This window comes from Cibotium barometz, chromosome 31 (assembly GCF_041138505.1).
Source record: "Cibotium barometz isolate CiBa-2024 chromosome 31, ASM4113850v1, whole genome shotgun sequence".
Taxonomy (NCBI): Eukaryota; Viridiplantae; Streptophyta; class Polypodiopsida; order Cyatheales; family Cibotiaceae; genus Cibotium; species Cibotium barometz.
Genome location: NC_141076.1, coordinates 43,688,315 through 43,709,919, shown reverse-complemented (window position 1 = coordinate 43,709,919; position 21,605 = coordinate 43,688,315). Strand labels below are relative to the sequence as shown.

The window sequence follows — 21,605 nt, the reverse complement described above, 5'->3', positions numbered from 1 at the left end:
TAGAAATGGATGGAGGGTATTGCTCATGGACCCAGTGAGAAGTCTCTGAGAGCAAACATGGGTGGGGACAAGTTGCGAAGCCCAGTACTTAGAACTTTCTCTACTTAGGGTCTTTACATACTACTACGCTGATTTCTGTGGGTGGCCGAGGAGATGGACGGGGGAGAGTGTGCATCCATGAGGATGGGTGAGACAGATCTCCCCATTTTATCAAGAGTGTGTAAAGCACCTTACTCAGGCTTGACATATAATATTCTAGAAATGCTAAACAGCTAATAATTATTATTAGGGGCATATGAAGCCCATATATATTTTGAAAGTGCAGCCCCTAGGTGGCATTTTAAACGGCCGTCAAATGTTGACGGCGGAACGCCGTCTGTCGGGTTTTTGAGTCTTGACCTGACCAAAGGGATCGCTTCCTCATTTTTGCGGGTCTGTGGAGCACCGTGCTCCTGGCTATGGCGTAAGTCTCTCTTTGCAAGGTAAAGTGCCTCCTTTTTCCACTCTCTGTGTGTTTTTTTAAGCCTGTTCACCATATCTGAAGCTCATTGCGAGGACCCACTTCCATCACCACTCTAAAGGTTTCCTTCTCTTGTCTCCTTGGGCAGAAAACCTAGATTTTCAGAGAGGCTTTACGCTGTTCTGCGAATCAAGACGTTTTGAGAGAGATTAAGAGGAAGATTGGTTAGATCTCCGATCTGGGTTAAGTGTTAAGCTCAGGATTTTGCCAGATCGAAGGGTCTCACCATGAGGCTCTTTCCAGGTAGTGTGATACTCTGCATTCTCCTGCTTATATCCTACTCGAAAGTTTTCTCAGAAGACGATACAGAGTGTCTGAAAGAGTTCAAGAATTCGGTTGCGGACCCTAACAACTATTTGGCGAATTGGAATTTCGGCAATACGTCCACGGGCTATGTGTGCAGCTTTAGTGGTGTATCCTGTTGGAATGCCCTTGAAAACAAGGTGCTGGGCTTGAAGTTATCACAAGCAGGGCTTTCTGGGCACTTCCCATCTGGGTTAAGCAAATGTAAATCTCTCCAAAACCTTGATTTGTCACTAAACATGTTTAGTGAGTCCATCCCTAATGATATCTGCAAGCAGCTGCAGTACATGACAACTCTGGACCTATCCAACAACAACTTCTCAGGGCCCATCCCTACCAACCTTGAGGAATGCCAGTATCTCAACAGCCTGCATCTGCAGCACAATCATTTATCAGGCGATCTCCCATGGGGTATTGGCATCCTTCCTAGATTACATGATCTGGACGTATCATATAACTCTCTGACTGGACCCATCCCATCTAGCTACACTAACAGAACAGTTGGCGACGCATTTAAGGCACCAGAATTTGCAAATAACCCTGGCCTGTGTGGTCCCCCATTGAGCAAATCATGCTCTTCCAGCCCCAACACAGGGTTGATCATTGGAATTGCCTTGGCTGCAGCTGCAATTTTTGCCCTCATCTGTGCTCTCTGCCTCTGGTGGATGCTCCTCCGCGCTCAAAAGAAGGAAAGAGCTATCCTAAGAGATGAGCATAAGTGGGCAAAGCGCATCAGAGCACCCAAATCTGTTACAGTATCACTTTTTGAGAAGCCCTTGGTGAGGCTTAAGCTGTCTGATCTTATGGCTGCCACGAATGATTTCAACAAAGACAACATAATTGGGTCAGGGAGGACAGGAACTATATACAAGGCCTTTCTGCCCGATGGGTCCATGCTGGCAGTCAAGAGGCTGTGCCTGTTTTTACAGATGGACAAGCAATTCCAATCAGAAATGGACGTCTTGGGGAAACTGAGGCATAGGAATCTTGTCCCGCTGCTGGGCTATTGTGTAGCAGGTTCAGAAAAGCTGCTAGTGTACAAGCATATGGTCAATGGGAGCTTGAAAGATTGCCTCCACGAGATGTCAGAGAAAAGCAAGCCACGTTGGACTACTCGTCTCAAGATCGGCATCGGAGCTGCCCGTGGGATGGCCTGGTTGCACCACAGTTGCAATCCCAGGATCATCCATCGCAACATCAGTACCAGCAGCATACTTCTAGATGATGAGTATGAGCCAAGGATCACAGATTTCGGGCTTGCCCGCCTCATGAATCCAGTGGACACCCACATCAGCACATTCATCAATGGGGATTTCGGGGATGTTGGTTATGTGGCTCCGGAGTATGCCCGAACCTTGGTTGCTACTGTGAAAGGGGATGTTTACAGCTTTGGTGTAGTGCTACTTGAGCTCGTGACTGGTCAAAAGGCCACCGATGTGTGCACTGAAAGTGAATTCAAAGGGAATTTGTCAGAATGGATCTCATTCCTTTCAAACAATGGGCGTGTGGAAGAGGCTCTTGACATGTCACTCAAGGGCAGAGGCTTTGATAGTGAGCTTAATCAGTTTCTGAGGATTGCATGTGCATGTGTTCTCCCTGGTCCTAAAGATCGACCCACTATGTATGAAGTTTATCAGCTGCTGAGAGCCATAGGCCAGAAGTTCAACATAACAGACAATGATGAGATACCACTCTACACTGATTCCAGGGACATGGAGTACACAGATGAGCTCATAGTGGCAAGGGGAAATTAAAGCTGTTGCTGGATTTGTCTGCTCTTCTCTTTCTCTTCTTAAGAGATTGGGAACTTAAGCACTTGTTTGTTCCTTTGTCTTTTTGGTGTTGTAATGGCTGTTTTCATGGAGCCAGCTTGTAAAGAAACTAGTTTTGGTTCATTGGAACTGATTGCCCTAAAGTAGGTATTCTCTTTGACAAGCAAGTACCAGTATAGCACTGGAACTTTTGTACTGAGGGTTTTTACAGACATAACCCTGTCCATGAAAAGGAGGGATCTCACTTGCCTGTCCGATGGGCATGGGATATATTCGCGTGAAGACCGGTTTACATCACTGAATTTCGTGTTGTATTGTCCAGTCCAGTTCCAGATCTTTTATTAACTTGCATTTTTATCCATGGCAAGCATGGCTATTCTTTCCAGGGATCATCTTATTTTCTAATTAGTCCATAAACGTATGTGGCCGTGTTGGCATTGCTGTGGGTTTCCTTCTCATGGTTTTTGGATGGAATTCAGTGGCATTAATATATCCCTGAGATGGCTCTTTAAGCTGGGTGACCTAGTTCTGCTGAAGCATGGACATTACTCAGAGCTCAAAGACTGCTAAATTCAGGTGCTGTTGTACCTGCCAAATTCTCTTTTTGGGTTTTTAGATCTCTCAAGCCTGCCCAAAAGCCCGATGTATGTTTTTTATTACAATCAGGTCTTTTATTTTTGGGGGTGCAAAAAAGGCGTTTCCTTTTTTAGCTGATCTTTCTGATGTACACCTTATGTATATGTATGATCAACTGTAAATGCATGTTGAAAACGTCTTTTCTTATTCCCAGGGTGCAATGTGTGCTAAAATACCAATGCTACGCAACACACGTTTCAGGTTAGTCATATGCATGCACATGCACATGTGCATGCGTTTTGCTGACACACATGCACACGTGAGTAGACACATCAGTGAAGTTCCTTAAATGCGGGCTACATTGCTCAAAACAAACTTACACTGAAGGCAATCACCTACACGATTTGAAGTATTCACTGGGCTGCTGGAACCAAGTCTCCTGAAAATTCTCAGTATATCTGGCAAAGGAATTTCCACATGCCTAGATAATATCGAGCTTGTCATTTTTCCCAGTGAAGTGGAGGACTCACTTTTATCATGCAGATTGTGAACCTTAAAGACTACATAAGTTGCCCCTGCACAGAATAGCCTCTAACCATCCAATATAAACTGAACTTAAAGCCATGAATCTTCTTCCTCAAAGATCCAAGGTTATTTGACTGAGCCAAACCTTGAAACTCAATCAGGTGATAACTTCTGCACTTTCATTTGTCAAGGGAGGCACACTACTGTTAGAGGGGGAACTAAAAATGTGGGAATGTTTAGATTAGTGCTCTCGGAAAACATTCTAAACAACAGGCAATGGAGCTGCAACATTCCCTTTAGAAAAAGTTTGCAAATGCTATTTCTCAATCCCTAAAATTTGTGAATTTCAAGGTAGCTATGCTCTAGCTCAAAATTTGCCCCCCCCCAAAAAAAACCCCCATAGAAATTCAAAGTTGTGATTGGGTGGATAAGAGAAATGCCATTCCTAACACAAGGCTTAGTCATTCCTATGACAAGCCTTTGATATGTAGTATCTCCTAGTGGAGCACTTAATTTTTGGATGTGTTTTGGCCCATGTTTGGAACCCTAGTAAGTTGAGAAGTGTCTTAAAGTGAGGGTTTTTCACGAGTTGTATGCTCAAAATCCTGTGTGTGTGCTCTTTCTATGGTGCATGGTCTTGTTGAGGAGTTTAAAAGGTAAGATGGCTTTTCACCAAAGGGATGAACATCATCATGTAGACTATGATCACATCATGAAGAAAATGTGCCTTGTTTTTTAAGGTAACGTGTGTTGATATAGGGTCCCTTGTTTGCGTGAAACTTCAGCCTTGTTTCCAAAAACCAAAAGGATAGTGCATAGTCTACCCTCTTATAATTAATAGTATCATATCTCCATGACCTTTGGGTCAAAGGGCCTAAAATGGGTCTTTTAATGAAAATCATTCTAAATGTAAGACAAAAACCTTGGAAACTTTAGAGGTGTCACATTACAAGTCAAGGCATAAAATTAGTGCTAATCATACAAGCTTTATGTACATTATAATAGCTTTGAAGTTCCAAGGTTTGCTTCCAACTTGTAATTGGCTTCTAAACTTTATGGACATTATAATAGCTTTGGGGCCCAATGTTTGCTTTCAAGTTGTACTAAACCTCACAAACCTAATGAATAACTTGAATGCTCAACATTGGCTAAAAAATTGATTGAGACACTATTGAAATCTAATTGGACACATCCATCAAAGTAATTATACTTTGAGTTGAAAGGGTTAGGTGCTTTTTAAACTTCCACAAATCACATAGTCATCTTGGAACTTAATAGTTAAAGAAAAGCACAAAAATGACTACGTCATGTGATGATGGATGTGATGTAATGGTTACAAGTTATGATGTTTGGACCTCTAGGATCCTATGAGTGACATGGAAGGAGAACAAATGGGCATCAATATGGAGTTCAAACAAAGCATATAGAATAACTACAACACATTCTCATGGATGTGATGTTACAATGATGTGAGCGTGAATGCTCTAGATACACACTCCCACTTGTCCGATCATAAAACAAACATACACACCAAAGCAATACAATATTAATGTGTCAACAAAATTCAAGGTGTACACTCCACAATAGAATGGTGTTGCAAAAAGGAAAAAAGGCACATTACAGAAAGGAAAAATAGGCACATTGTAGAAGTGGCACATGCCTTGATGTCTAAAAAGAATATTCTAGATTATTTTTGGGTAGAAGAAGCAGTAGCAAACTACTATTGTAGTTCATGGTATGATGTAGAGCATACGTTTACAGGTATAAAACCAAATGTGTCTCACTTAAAAGTGTTTAAGTGTATTGCATATGTGCATGTTCTTGATGAGTTGAGAACAAACTTAGATCCAAAGGCAAAGAAATGCATCTTCATTAGTTATGTGTTGGAACAGAAGGTTATAACCCTACTACTCATGAGATGCGAGTAAGCACAGATGTTGTCTTTAATGAGATGAGTAGCTAGTATGCACACTAGTGAAGATAACATTAGATGTAGATGTAATAAGTAATGATAATGCCCCACATGTAGAGTAGCAATCACAGGTGCTTAGTGGACTTGGAGAGTCCTCTAGTAGTGGATCTAATGTTAGTCCATCATCAGGTAGGTTGAGGACATATGTAGGTACACATGTATTACACAAAGGAAAGAAAAAGATAGATGAACCTTTTGTGCTGTCAGCAGGTCACTCACATGTGGATGGTGACTCTAGTGGCTCTGAGCAGATCCTTGATGTTACTCCTGGTACAAGGAGAGCTAGGGGATGTTTTGAGGACACCTAGTAGTGATCCAATTGTATGCAGGTCTAGATACCCTATTGATAGGTACAAGGAGAGCTAGGGGATGTTTTGAGGACACCTAGTAGTGATCCAATTGTATGCAGGTCTACATACCCTATTGATAGGTTAAGATATCATGGAGATATACACTACATCATGTTAACTAGCATACCTTCATGCTAACTAGCATAATTGCATTTTGGTTAGCATGCTTGCATGCTAGTTAGCATACTTGCATACTTGTTAGAGCACTAAATCATTCTAACTACCATACCTGCATGCTAACTACCATACGTGCATGCTAACTAGCATAATTGCATGTAAGTAAGCATGCTAACTAGCATAACTGCATGTAAGTAAGCATACTTGCATGCTTGTTAGAACACCAAATCATGCTAACTACCATATATGCATACTAATTAGCACATTCATAATTCTAACTAGCATAACTACATGTTAGTTAGCATGCGTGCATGATGCTAGTTAGCATACTGCATGCTTGTTAGAACACTAAATCATGCTAACTACCATACCTACATGCTAATTGGCACATTCAACATTCTAACTAGCATAACTGCATGTTAGTTAACATACTTGCATACTAGTTATCATGATGCATGCTTGTTAGAACACTTATGTTAACTACCATACCTGCATACTAATTAGTACATTTATAATGCTACCTAGCATAACTACATGGTAACTAGAATACCTACATTGAAGTTAGAACAATAAATCATGCTATTTAACATACATGCATGCTTGTTAGCACACTTAGGTATGCTAACTAACATACCTGCATGCTAATTAGAATAGTAAATCATGCCAACTAGCATACCCAACAATGTTGACTTATTCATTCATGCTTGTGGATGCTTTGTTCTTATTTTGTAGGTTGAGTTGTTTCAAAAATTCAAAAAAGTTGCTCATCTTGATTGCAATCTTCAATTGCGCTCATTTGAGAATTTGAATCTTTTCTTTTTTTATCGAGTTGTTCTTATTTTGTAGGTTGAGTTGTTTCAGAAATTCAAACTGCTCATCCTGATTGCAATCTTCAATTATGCTCATTTGAGTATTTGAATCCCTTCTTTGTTTGTCGAGTGAAGGACAGATATACATGCTATTGGGAATATCATGTTCAAATGTCTTTCTTCAAAGACACATTCAACCAGATGCACTCTCAAAATTTTGGTCTCCATAAGAGTGAATGTGATTGCAGATGTGAGGTTTGTGCGGGAGATGGTGCAACCATGGGTTGCATCGCACACTAGTTTGTACTTTTAGTGGTGTGACACAGTTATGGGAACCAATAGTATGCTCAAACAAGGAAGATAAGTCATTCCATTCAAGGAGGTGCTTGATGGGAGAGTGCGATGCTTGTGGCATAGAGAAACTGCCATGTTGCTCTTTGGAGAAAAGAAAGCAAGGCCATAGTATAATTGTGAAGGTATTTGAATATGTGGAGGCAGTGCAATACTTGTGGTATAGAGAAACTACCATGCTGCCCTTTGGAGAAAAGAAACCAAGGGCATACCATAATTGTGAAGGTATTTGAATATGTGGAGGCAGTGGAAAAGCGTGGAAAGAAAAAGAAAAGGAAAGATGTTGTGAACAAGGAGATGCAATGTTCGGAGTTCCTTCGACTATTGAAGACTATGTTGAAGGTCTTCGTTACTCACAACTATGTTGCTTGGTGGCAGGCACAATAGTTCAAGGACTGCATTCAAAATTTCCCAGATGATGTGGTTGTGTCTGTGGTGGTGGATTTTTCCAAGAACTATGCATTTAAAGAGAAGAATGAGATCTAGTCGATGCATTGGCATTTGACTCACTGCACCATATTTGTGCACATAACTTATTATAGGAAGAGAGGTGAGGTCATCAAAACAAATCCCTTTTTCATTTCAGAAGATAAAGCGAATGCCACATTATTTGTGCAGCATTGCTTTATGTTGCACCTGGAATGGATCAGGAGATGTAAGTATAAACCACCAGCGGGTATGGTCCGATGGTGTTGCTTCACAGTTCAAAAAGTGGAGACCATTCTATTTTGTTGCCCGATATGCTGGTTTGACTGGGATAAAAATGAGCCATTTCTCCTCAGCATCAGGGCACGGAAAGGGAGAACATGATGGAGTAGGAGATGTGGTAAGGAGAACGCTAACACATGAATAGCTGAAGCCTGATGGGGAGACCTTAAAGTGTGTTGCAGTTGTAGTTGAGTATTGTAGGGCCAACCTTTCAGAGGGGGCTAAAGCTTGCTATCCTTATGCACAGAGGCTCTATGCACGAGTCCTTTGGGAGGTTAAAGAAGGGGATGTTAATAGGGGGTAAAATGGGATTGTGGGCCCATTCCAAAGACTCATTCTATGCATGCTGTTTGTGGCCATAATCCTTGAGACCCTACAAGACTTGCCACCAAACACCTCTCATGCCTTTACGACGCATGCATGCATCACAAATGGAATAGATGTGTGAATAAAGCCCATGTACCAACGTGGGATTATCACGCATTAGAGCCCTTGCCTGATTCTGCATTGCCTGTTGATGAGGAAGATGCATATGATGAGGCTCTGTATGAGGGACACGTTTGTAGTGAAACTAGACTCTGCAACCAATATAGAGTCAGTTGACTTTTACCTCATCAAATGTATTGAGGAGAAAGAGGAGGCCAAGGAAGATTATGTGGATGAATCAGATAGTATTCCTAAACGATCATATGTAATAAAGGGGTTGTATTTCTAGCAAAAAAATGTCTACACCTTTTGTCTCCTTGCTAATATTCCTCCTGTCCATAATTTGTCACATCTTGTACACTGTATCAAAATATCCATGGAGCGTAAATAGCAGAAAAGAAATAAGTTCAAAATTACTCCAGAAAACTATGAGGCTATCTACAATAGCATGCCCTATGAGTGTTTCCAAGATTAACACTTTCCTTGTCACTGACATGTATTTGTAATAGCTTACACCAAAATTAACTTTTGGTTTTTTTATAACAGAGATATGGCATTGTATTATGATGTAACAGCTTACACCAAATGTAACTTTTTGGTTTTTTTATAATAGAGATACGGCATTGTATTATGATGTAATGCTGCAAATTAATAGCATTGAACTATTGTATTTTTGATATTCTGATATTCTAATACAGGTTGCCTGGCTCACTAACATATACTGTTGTATTTTTGACATAATGTAATGCAGGTTGCTCACTGATGACTAATTTCTATGAGTTTGTAAGGCAATTCAGTTTGCCTTGCGTATGCTATGTGGATGCCTTTTTTCCTTAAATCTAGTCTTGTCCACTGTTTTTTCACTTACTGACGTATTCTGAGTAATAGCAAATATACTTCTGCAATATGTTTCTCGGAGCAGCTTGAGCTAGCTATCCACAATAGTAAACAGCTATGTAGCTGAGTGGGCAAACATCTTAGAGTGTTAAACACCAAGTAGAAAGTTAACACAGCCGGGAGAACTCCCCTTAACAGGGCACAACAACAGGGTACAAACTGGCCTGGAGAGCTATGCACAGATTTTCTAGATAAGGGATGGACCTTGTACATGTTTACCATAGGGCAAGACAACCCCACCCCTACTGTCAACAGGTTGTACAAGCCTTAGAGAAGCTAAGTGCAACAAAGAGAAGTCCTTAGGTGAAGGCGTGAGTGAGGGAGAAGAGCAGTGTTGAACGGTCAAAGGCTATTGAACGTCTTGTGCATTTACAACGTTGTTGAAGATGGAGTTGGGTAGTAGTGTATTGTCACGCGCTGCAAGGGAACTTGGGACTTGTTGAACTTGAGGTCTATGAACACGAATCTAAGGTTGCGCAGAAGAATCCAGGGCCGTCTCTCTTTCGATGCCATCTCTCTCTCTCTCTCTCTCTCTCTCTCTCTCTCTCTCTCTGTGACATAATAGACACCACCTCTCTGTCTCTCTATATATCAAGCGCACACATACACACATGAGTCTCTCTCTCTCTCTCTCTCTCACACACACACACACACACACACACACACGATCTCTCTCACAAAATTTCTCCCTCTCACACACACACCACATGATCTCTCTCTCTCTCTCTCTCTCTCTCTCTCTCTCTCTCTCTCTCACACACACACACACACACACACACACACACACACAAACACACACCCACACACGATCTCTCATGCTAAATTGCATAGGGGGATTTTTTTGGTGTGAGAAACTACATGCGAGCGGTTTCCAAAAAATGGCAACTAGTTTTTGGCTACCTCTCTCTCTCTCTCTCTCTCTCTCTCTCTCTCTCTCTCAATAATGGGGGGATTTTTTTGGCTACATACCTCTCTCTCTCTCATGCTAATTTACATAGGGGGATTTTTTTTGGTGAGCAACTACATGCGAGTGGTTTTTGGCTACCTCTCTCTCTCTCTCTCTCTCTCTCTCTCTCTCTCTCTCTCTCTCAAAAGTAGAATAAAGTTATTCCAATAAAATGATACAGCTACATCATAACTTCTCACATGAGAATGTTTATGTGCACATCACAACTTCTCACATGAGAATCTTCTCCAAATTTCTCAATGGTGAAAGCCTCATTTTTGGAAGCATGAAACACTTGCACTTGTGTAAGTTGTGTCATCTCGTGACATATCATTTCTGAATGTGTTTTCCTCTTCCCTGGGCATTTCTGGTTGACTTGAGCTCACAGGAGTTTGTTTCTCCCAGTTATAACAACCTGCAATTCTCACCAATGTGTTGACCTCCTCAACAGTCATATTAGTGCCTTCGATTGGCCACATAGTTTACAAAGCCTTTGCCATTGCTTAAAGGCACCCTCATCTCACCAGTTTCACTATGGGAAAAAATAAGCTTGGCCTCCATAATAGAGATAGAGAGAGAGATGAGATAGAGAATCACTAATATAAGAAAAAGAACCAAATCTTGTTAGAAGATTCCAAATAAAGGATTACTAAGTATCATTTATGTTATCATTTACATTAGGGTTAGGGTTAGCATTAACAATTTTAACTTCAGTGTTAAAAAACAAAAAAGCATATTTTCTTTTTTTCTTTCAATTATATTTTTTATTATTCTTTTAATGTTCTTGTAATTAATCATTTGATTATCATGTTGTCCCTCCTCTCAATCAATCTCTCAAACACACACACACACACACACACACACACAACCACACACCCCTCACCTCTCCCTCCCTCTCTCTCTCTCTCTCTCTCTCTCTCTCTCTCTCTCTCTCTCTCTCTCTCGGGGGTGTGAGTAAATAAATAAAATGGCCTAACCTTTCTATCACCCAATGTGTGGTAGATCGGTTAGCTCATGGAGTTGTTATTCAACACGTCTCGTGTTTGAATCTCACTCCTTCTTCTTAGGTCTCTTGGGATTGTTCCTACGACATTAAAACAACGTTCTTCACTGGGTGTGTGAGTAAATAAACAAAATGGGCTAACCTTTCTATCACCCAATGTGTGGTAGATCGGTTAGCTCATGGAGTTGTTATTCAACACGTCTTGCGTTCGAATCTCACTCCTATCGGATAGATCTTCTTAGGTCTCTTGGGATTGTTCCTACGACATTAAAACAACGTTCTCTATCTCGAACACACACACATACACACACACACACACACACACACACACACACACACACACAAACCTCACCTCTCTCTCTGTCTCTCAATCTCTCAAACAGGCATGCACACACACACACACCTCTCTCTCTCTCTCTCTCTCTCTCTCTCACACACACACACACACACACACACACACACACACACACACAAACCTCGCCTCTCCCTATGTCTCTAATAGACATATGCACGCCTCAATCTCTCTCTCTCTCTCTCTCTCTCTCTCTCTCTCTCAAACAGAAACACACACACACACCCCACAAAAACCATATAATATATGAAAAATCAAATTTTAAGCATTGGGCATTGCAACACAATGGATAATTTGAAATGTGGATCCAAGCAACCATTCTCTTTGGTGATGCATAGGAATTTGGTCTTAGTGCTCACTCTCACTAGTAAAACTAGGTATCTAGGCACCATGCTATTGTCATTCACTCACACATTGGTGTGTGATTATGTGATATATAGGATATGGAATTGAACTTACCATGGGGGGAGGGGGGCATGGCCTATTCACATGCATAAATGGTAGTGAGAAGAGACAAGTAGGCTTTGCTCACAGCTACCTTCCCCTGCTCTACAAGTAAGCGAGACTTTTTTGCAAGCCCTAAAAACTTGTCATATAAGGGGTGGATCTTTGCATCTCTATCTCACACGATTGAGCCCCAAGGTACTCTTTTATAGTCTAGTCTTGGATATTATTAGCACCCAACCCAATTATAAGGTTTTTTCTTGCAAACTAGTATGTTTTTAATTGACCCAAGTCTAATCCATACCTTGCCCTTGCTAGCCCATAGCCACTTGGGTGGGCGGCTAACATGGCTAGGAATAGCCACGTCATATTGTTGACGCTTAGCAATATGACATGGAACTCCACGTCATATTGGCATCTCCATGACCTGGCTATTGTGGGCCTTCTCCTTGAAAAGGCGACATTAGAAATAGTCATCAAGAAGGTGCACACCACAATATCATGATGCAACGACATCTTGCTACCGCCTTAGAGATCGACTAGAAGATCCTTCCGTTGGCAACAAGGGATGTCATCCACATTAGCTCGACTGGCACGTGATGTGGCAGTTAACTACCACGTCACCACCTGCCACGTCGAGTTGCTGAGTGATATGTCAAATCTTCAAACTTCTACAGCTGTGCTGAAAGCAGGAGTTGGCACCACCGTGAAAGGGAGAAGGCACCACCGTGAAAGGGGAAGGCTTCTAGGATTGCTTAGTATTTTTTTCTCTTAGGTCGAGGGCCATTAGCGAGGGTCCTTTAGATTTTTATTCCAAAGCGGCAAAGCCTCATAATTAGAGGACGCGCACTACACTACACGCTACGTTGGATGACCTTGACGCTGAGTGCTTGTTGGCATTAAAAACGGTGCCGCTAAGCAGTAATTAAAGTAATTAATAAAAAAGTAATTAAAGAAAATTATTTAATTTTAATAAAAAGCAGTTAAGCGTAAGACGAGCCCAAATTGCGGGTGTTCTCAAATTGGGAAGTGTCCTCAAACCGGGTGGAGTTCTCAAATTCCTAGTGTTCTCAAATCAATGGTGTGCTCAAATTGGTGATGTTCTCATGTAAGCAATGAATTTTGGTGCTCTCCTCTCCTCCCTCTCTCTCTCTCTCTCTCTCTCTCTCTCATGTAAGCAATGAATTTTGGTGCTCTCCTCTCCTCTCTCTCTCTCTCTCTCTCTCTCTCTCTCTCTCTCTCTCTCTCTCATTTTGGTGCTGCCCCCAACAATTTGTGTGGGTCTAAAGGACCCTTATAGCAATTTTTCTAATCTTATGTGATTATCACAATTTGATTAGGATATGATCATATATTTTTCTAATCTTATGTTATTATCACAATTTGATTAGGATTATGATCATATATTATCAATCCTGTGTGTGTTTATCATAATCTCTATTGTTTTTATCATCATAGATTACAATTTTTTCCCATGGGCATGGATAGATGGACGTTATGGTTTTGCAATGGCTACATTCATTCTAGGTTTGCACAAATGTATAGAGTTGAAGATGGAAAATTTGCACTTGGTAATGATCCATCTACATCATCACATTAATGAACTCCTCAAATTGATAGACTTTATATAGATCACCAAACTAAACTCCCTCCATTGATCTAGTTGTATAACTCAAGTCATCTTGTTAGTATTTGTTAACTGTGTCTTTGTTCTTTAAGTGCACTGAACATCTTTGTTCTTTAAGTGCACTGAACATCTTGCAAGATCCCAAAACACAACCACCAGCTACACACACTTACATGTTAAGGGGAGGCTCAAACATGTTCCATAAGATAGAGAAAACAAGTGCATGGTTAGGTTAGGGTTTGGGTTTGGTTAGATTTAACCATGGCTATTTTGGTTAGATTTAACCATGGCTATTTTGTATGTGTACAAAAGGCCATCTTGATGCCTTTTTTGTATTGGCCATCAGGAGCAAGGAGGTGATGTTATCTTTTTCTCTCTCTCTTTCATTTTTGAATTTAAAGTCTTGCACATCTTGCATGCATCTCTCCCCCCCACAAATACACACACATATAAAAACACAAATACATATAACCACTCTTTCTCTTCTTCTTTTTTAAAACATAAATTCTATGGAAGTGACTTTTATTAATATCTCATGTGCGTGTGCAATGTGTTGGTGTGTACATGTGTCAATAACGAGAGAGAGAGAGAGAGAGAGAGAGAGAGAGAGAGAGAGAGTAATGTTAGAGGTACCTATGTGTTACATTTCAACTGCTCGCCAATTCCACAAAATCGCTCGCCAATTCCACAAAACCGCTCACCAATTCCACAAAACCGCTCGCGCGTAATTGCTCCGCAAAAAAACGCACCCACTTGCATACATATATGATAGATGTATGCTAACTAGCATAGTTGTATGCTATCTAGCATATGCTAATTAGCATAGTTGTATTCTAACTTTTTGTGAACATGGAAGTTAGCATAGACCCATGGATGCAACTTTATTTGTAACATTTCGACGATTATATGTAACTATAGCACTCTGCGCACAAGAATCTATATAAGCAAGAACCTTTTTTTTGAACAAGACAATCCTTTTTTTTAAATGCAAAATGAGAGATTTATACTAAAGGCAAAGATTTGCAACACCCATAGGGGAAACATCCTGGACCAAGCCCATCTACACCAAATATCTGGCACTTTATCATTCACAAAAAGAACGGGGCTTAGAACCCCCCCCAAGTACCAACTGTAAACTTACAAAAGGAACAAAGCTTAAAATCCCTAACTATCCAAGAGAGAAAGCCTAAAAGCCAAACACCAATAGTTTTCCAGAACCACGGACATCGAAATAGCCACATAAGAGCGTCCACATGAATGCATGGGCTAACGAGTTCTAAGAGGGCACTAGGGCAAAGAAAAAGATACAGAGATGCCAGACAACAATCAATAATCCCTACTTCTAAATTACAATAACATGTTAAGAGTCCGTAACACAAAAATGGTAAACACTGAGGCTCTTAGGGTCTAGGACTGTGTTAATTACATTCTCAAGTGCATAGGTAGGTCGACATTTTGCCAATAGCCACAGGACCATCCTATCAATAGGGATTCATCCCATTCATCCTCATTGTGGTTTTGCTCAACTTATCGCTTTTCAACCAAAATTCAGGAATCATCATTTTTCAATCGGAATCCAAATCAACTCATCAATTCTCAACCAGAATTTTAAAATCATATCAACCACATTCGAATGGATAGCATTTTTGCTTATAATTTCAAGGTCTTAGATTTACTCGTATATACTGCTAGTAAAGAGCTGCAATTATACCCTCGGTATATACGGGTAGTCACGGTCCCTGGAATTATAAGAGAAACACCATCATGTCTAGGCCTCAAGCAAGTCAGGGATTTCATACAATTGCGGTACTTCCATCTGAAGACCCAATTACCAATTTATGAATTTCAGTCTGAATATCAATTTGTATGAATTTCATCACACAATTCCAATCTTTTACTAGTACTTCATAAATGTTTGACTCCACTTTAGCCAATTCGTTGTGATATCCCTACCCCCTCCGCACAATGGATTCGGGGGTGCTAGCAGTGGAAGTAGCACTCCTTGCGCGGGGCAAGGTCCCTCACTTGGGGCCTCGCCTATGGATATCCGGACAAGAGACTAATCCCTCGGTTCTTCCAAAACCGAACCCAGAAAAATTTTCCCCTGCCCGAAAAGTACGGGCGATTCCTCTAGGATAATTTTACTCTAACGTAGTCAAGGACATTACTGACCAAACTGATCCGATCGAGCCTGTAAGTCACTTGGTCAGATCAAGGAAGAAACTTGCACTTGGATCATAGAGACTAACGCTTTTTTTCTCATCAAGAGGCACAACGATTGATTCTTTTCCATAGAACAATTACTATCCGGGATTTACTTCATCTATCGTACTATAACAGAATTGAGTCTCATTTTATGGATCCATCAGTCCAGCCTAACCCCATCCAGTCCCATGGGTTAGCCAACCACCCAACCACTGTAGTAATGGGATCCAATTAGGAATTTGGTTAGGTTTTGTCCCAGGTACCAAGGAAAAGAGTTTCTAGGCCCCCTAGCTGGATATTCATGCAAACTTAAGGCTAGTCACACCACTTACACACCCAAGATGAAATTACCTTTTTCATAGATTCAGCTATCTTTAAAACAATCTTTTAATGAAACCATAGTGTCACTGATCATAATCCTCCAAAATATCTGGTTGAATCCTAATTTTCAATTTTTCCTTCATCGGTGTACGTATGGCATCATTGGCAACAACCAGAACGCTCACCACCTATCCACTCAGGGGGCTTTTCGATAGTTCCTAGCTCATAGTACCTGGCAATATATTCACTTATAAAAATCCAGATGGAATCTCTGTCGAAGATCAGCAAGATCAACCAACAGATCCATATAAAAGAGCCATAGACTCATCTGTTGAGGACCAGCAAGGTCAATCAACCAGATCCATGCCCGGTTTCAGAAAACAACTCTTACTCCTTGTTCCAATATCTTCCTCGACACACTTGTGGGTATCTTTGGCGACCTAAAGCTCGAGCACCGTATGGTTAGCACCCTCTAAGATCCTTTGTAGGTCACCTAGCACTTCACTCATAATAGGCCGCTTCCTTGGTCTCTCATCCACCGTACCGGAAGCTCACCATTTAAATCGAACCAAGGTTGGTCAAGACCTCGGTCGACCTTGCTATGCGAGACGTCCTCCGTTGACTCTCCGTCAGCTGTTTGCAACTTTATCAGTTAGGTCTCCATGACCTCATTCACAAGACAATCAAAATGCTTCCCCAGCATTCTTGACATAAAATAGTCATTTAAAAACAGGTCATAAATACAGTTTCTATAAACGAACACTCATCTTTCCACATTATTCCACATCAATCCACATTCATTTCATATGTATTCCCATTCTTATCACATCATTTTCCATCTCATCATATCTTTCTTCATTTTTCCTCATCAGATCTCATCCACTCACATCTACCCATATCCATCCATTCTTTCACATACACATCCACATCCCTTCTTTCGCATACACATCCACATCCATTCTTTCGCATACACATCCACATCCATTCTTTCACATACACATCACATCACATTCTTTCACATACACATCCACATCCATTCTTTCACATACACATACACATCCACATCCATGTACTTCCTATCTCACCCTTTCACATATCCACATCCACATCCACATCCACATCCACATCCACATCCACATCCACATCCACATCCATGTACTTCCTATCTCACCCTTTCACATATCGAGTCTCATCTCATTCTCATTTCATCATTCTCATCCACATCCATTTACTTCACATCTCATCCCCATTCATTTTCATCACACCACATCCTATCACATCCCATTCACATCTTATCGCATCTTATTTTCATCTTATCACATCCATTCACATCTTATCGCATCTTATTTTCATCTTATCACATCCATTCACATCCTATCGCATCCCATTTACATCTATCACATCCATTCATATCCTATCGCATCCCATTTACATCTTATCACATCCCATTTACATCTTATCACATCCATTCACATCCTATCACATCCCATTTACATCTTATCACATCCGTTCCACATCCTATTCCCATTTAGTAGTTTTTACTACTTTGATACCGATAATGGGACTTTTTCTAAATTTTTACCAATTGCTTGGCCTAGATCAAGGTTCTTTTTCTCGATGACTATTTCCATATTCTTTCTCAATTTCTCAAATGAATTATATTCAATATTCCTCTTTTGGAATAGAAGAATTCATGGGATCAATTCTATCCATATTTCCACTTTTGATAAATAATCATAAATTGAATTATACTAAAACTTTCTCTTTTTCTCATTTAATTTCTTGCTCAAATATCATGGGAATTCCTCTTTTTGCATTTGATTATTTGCATTCCAATATCATGGGAATTCCTCTTTTATCATCAAATATTTCTGATAAAATAAATTCATCAAAAATAAAATATCCATTGATTCAATACGCTAGGAATATCTCTTTTTCCATCTAAATGATTGAGTTCCAAGTGTCATAGGAATTCCTCTTTTACCATTTAAATATTTCTAATAGATAAAATATATTTATATAAAATTTTATCTTTGAATTTTAAATAAAATATCCAATAATTCCAATATGCTAGGAATTTCTCTTTTCCCATCTAAATGATTGAATCCCAAATTTCATAGGAATTCCTCTCTTACCATTTAAATATTTCTCATAGATAAAATAAATTTATCTAAAATTCATCTTTGAATTTAAATAAAATATCCAATAATTCAAATATGCTAGGAATTTCTCTTTTCCCATCTAAATGATTGAATCCCAAATGTCATAGTAATTCCTCAGCATATAAGTATAAAAACCATTTTCTTAACCTCTAGCTTCACAAGCCTAGAGTTTGATTTGTGAATAGAGAATTTCTCCATGAGAAGCATTAATTGAATATAGAATAGGTCATAGGAATGACCATTCTTCGGGGGAGAGAGAGATATGCTTTAAAAAAACATTTTAATTTAAGCATAAATGAAAACTTTATGTGTTTAATCACTAAAATCCATTAGACAGCTTCAATTGCATTAAAGAGCCATTCAATTGAATACTCCTTGCCTTTACAACCTCTAGTACTATTGTCATTTCAACCAATCCCAAGCTATCAAAATCCCTTATCAAAAGGTATGTATATATATAATACCTGACCATGCCACACTCGGTATACTACCTCAACCAGTCAAAAGCTGGAGGGAGGAATCTTACAGTAAAGATATGTTTTTTAATAGTGAAGCACTTTACAACGCTTCCACCCTCTAGCTATCAAATATCCTTACCAAAAGGTACTACAAACCTTGCCTTTACAACCTCTAGTACTATTGTCATTTCAACCAATCCCAGGCTATCAAAATCCCTTATCAAAAGGTATATACTCTAGTACTATTGTCATTTCAACCAATCCAAGGCTATCAAAATCCCTTATCAAAAGGTATATACTCTAGTACTATTGTCATTTCAACCAATCCCAGGCTATCAAAATCCCTTATCAAAAGGTATGTATATATATACTACCTGACCATGCCACACTCGGTATACTACCTCAACCAGTCACACACCAATTCAATAATATTTAGTGACATTGCAACCAATTTCAAGAGACCTAAATATGACAGCTAAATAGGAGAGTAGAATAGGAGAGCTATGAGCAAGTCTCGTGTAATAATATAACCAATTTGGGTATCCCAAATAGGGATACTATACCTCCTTATTTGAGGCTATGATATAGCAAAGAGTGAAAAACCTTAATAATATGGTGTAGCAAAGAGTGAGAAACCTTAATATTATGATGCTTCAAATTGTTGAATATCCTCATAAACCCCCAAAAACACCAAGCACTCCAACTCTACCATCAAATTTAGATATTATCCCTTAGAAGGGAACATGCTACAAATGTGGATTTGAGCATCAAAGAACGTGGCAACTAGATTGACCTAGATTTAGCCTAATTAGCTTTGGATTAGCCTAGATTAGGATGATTAGCCTAGGTTTTGAGCAAGAAGAGAAAGTAAGAGACTTGTGTATTCATGATTATCAAAAGGTACCAAAAATATGGTGTATGTAGCTTATATACATGACCCCCTTTCATACTTTCATAAGTATTATCCATGGGCATGGTCAATTGGCCTTGGCCCCATTAATCATATGAGACCATTCCACTTTGTTACAAACCATCCCCACCCAAAAGGTTTTGTCCTCCAAACCATTGATATGTACAATTACAATCCTCATGGATGAAGTATATGTCAATGGACTCATGTTAAACTTGAAGCTCATGCTTACACCATATATGGGAAACCAAAATCATATATATATGGCTCTAAACTGCTCAATATACCCTCAAAACAAGCCATAACTTCTTTTCCATAATGGCGTAAGAACCTTGAGTAGCTTCCACATGAAAGATGTAGGGGAAAAGAGAGCTTAAGCTCTTGCAAGCACACATACACTCACACAAACCCTAGACGAGGATACACAAGGTGAGAGGCTGAAAATTCTTCTTCTTCTTCACACAACAAAAGAGATCTACAAAGAAGGTAAAGTGACTAAAACACATAATAGAGTATATACAAGCGGTCCATAATGTGAACATGCTAAGTGGAGTAGGTAGGTGTGGACTAGTTGGTGTAGTCTAACTGTAGAATCTCTGGCAAAGATATGTTGGTGCCAGCTACCAAACCCGTCAGTGATGTAAATGTCAAAGTCATGCAGGCACGTCGTGAGTGTCAGCTTATGTTGAGCTTGACATCTCAACACTCCCCCTCAAGCTTAACTATCCGGCTCATGAACTCCAAGCATATCTTGAAGTCTGCAAAGCTTCTCAGCTCCCAAGGCCTTCATGAAGATGTCAGCGTCCTAATCCTAAATGGCTCTCTAAGCCAACACTGTAACTCAAATCTAGCTTGTTGATCGTGACATAGATCAAACTCCCCACAATCTTCCTGTACATAGTGGGATCCTCCAACACATAACCTGCATCCGCACTAAGATTACCATTTTGATCTAGTTGACACTGAGATTGACTTATAATCAGCCATCCCATGCTTGGACAATATGTCCAATACATACTCTCTGTGATAGCCAAATACCCTCAAGTGTGTGAAATACCTCAGTTCCCAAAAAGTAGCGCAGATCTCCCAAATCCTTCATCTTAAACTTCCTTTTGAGAAGAATTTTGACATGCTCAATCTCATCCAAGTTGTCACCCCCAACAATAAGATCATCTACATAGATGGTGATCATCATCATCATCTACATAGATGGTATTGATCACAACCCTTATCACTCTTGCGCACATACAAAGAGTGATCTGCATTTGCTGCCATATGAAAACCAATAGTGACAAGATACTCAACAATCTTGTTATACCATGCTCATGGAGCTTGCTTCAGCCCATACAAAGCCTTACGAAGCTTACATACATAATCCGGGACGTGTATCCTCAAAACTAGATGGCTGATCCATATACACTTCTTCTTGTAAGGCACCATGCAAGAACACATTTTTTACATCCATCTGATGTAAAAACTAGCCTTTAGTTGTAGCCACCACAATCACAACTCTCACAGTTGCCATCTTTGCAACCGGGGGCAAATGTCTCCTCATAATCAATCCCATGTGTCTGTGCATATCATTTGGCTACCAATCTAGCCTTGTACCTACTTATGCTACCATCACTGTTATGTTTCACCTTATACACCCACTTATTACAACCAATAGCTTTCTTGCCTTCATGTAATGGCACCAAATCCCAAGTATCATTTCCATACAATGCATCCATCTCCTCATCCATAACTTTTTCCCAACACACATTTCCAATAGCCTCATCAAAACATGTGGGTTCTACAACCTACACAACTTTTGCCATATAAGCATAATGATGTGCCACATAACCATCATAA

At 40.0% G+C, this 21,605-nt stretch overlaps 1 pseudogene across 1 annotated transcript; it reads left to right on the top strand.

The window, feature by feature from the left end:
• Nucleotides 1-350: 350 nt before the first annotated feature.
• LOC147620898 (probably inactive leucine-rich repeat receptor-like protein kinase At5g48380 pseudogene) lies at nt 351-2,972 on the top strand (annotated as a pseudogene). Its single transcript, XR_015270024.1, has 2 exons — nt 351-482; nt 609-2,972. The product of XR_015270024.1 is annotated as a probably inactive leucine-rich repeat receptor-like protein kinase At5g48380 pseudogene (transcript).
• Nucleotides 2,973-21,605: the final 18,633 nt, after the last annotated feature.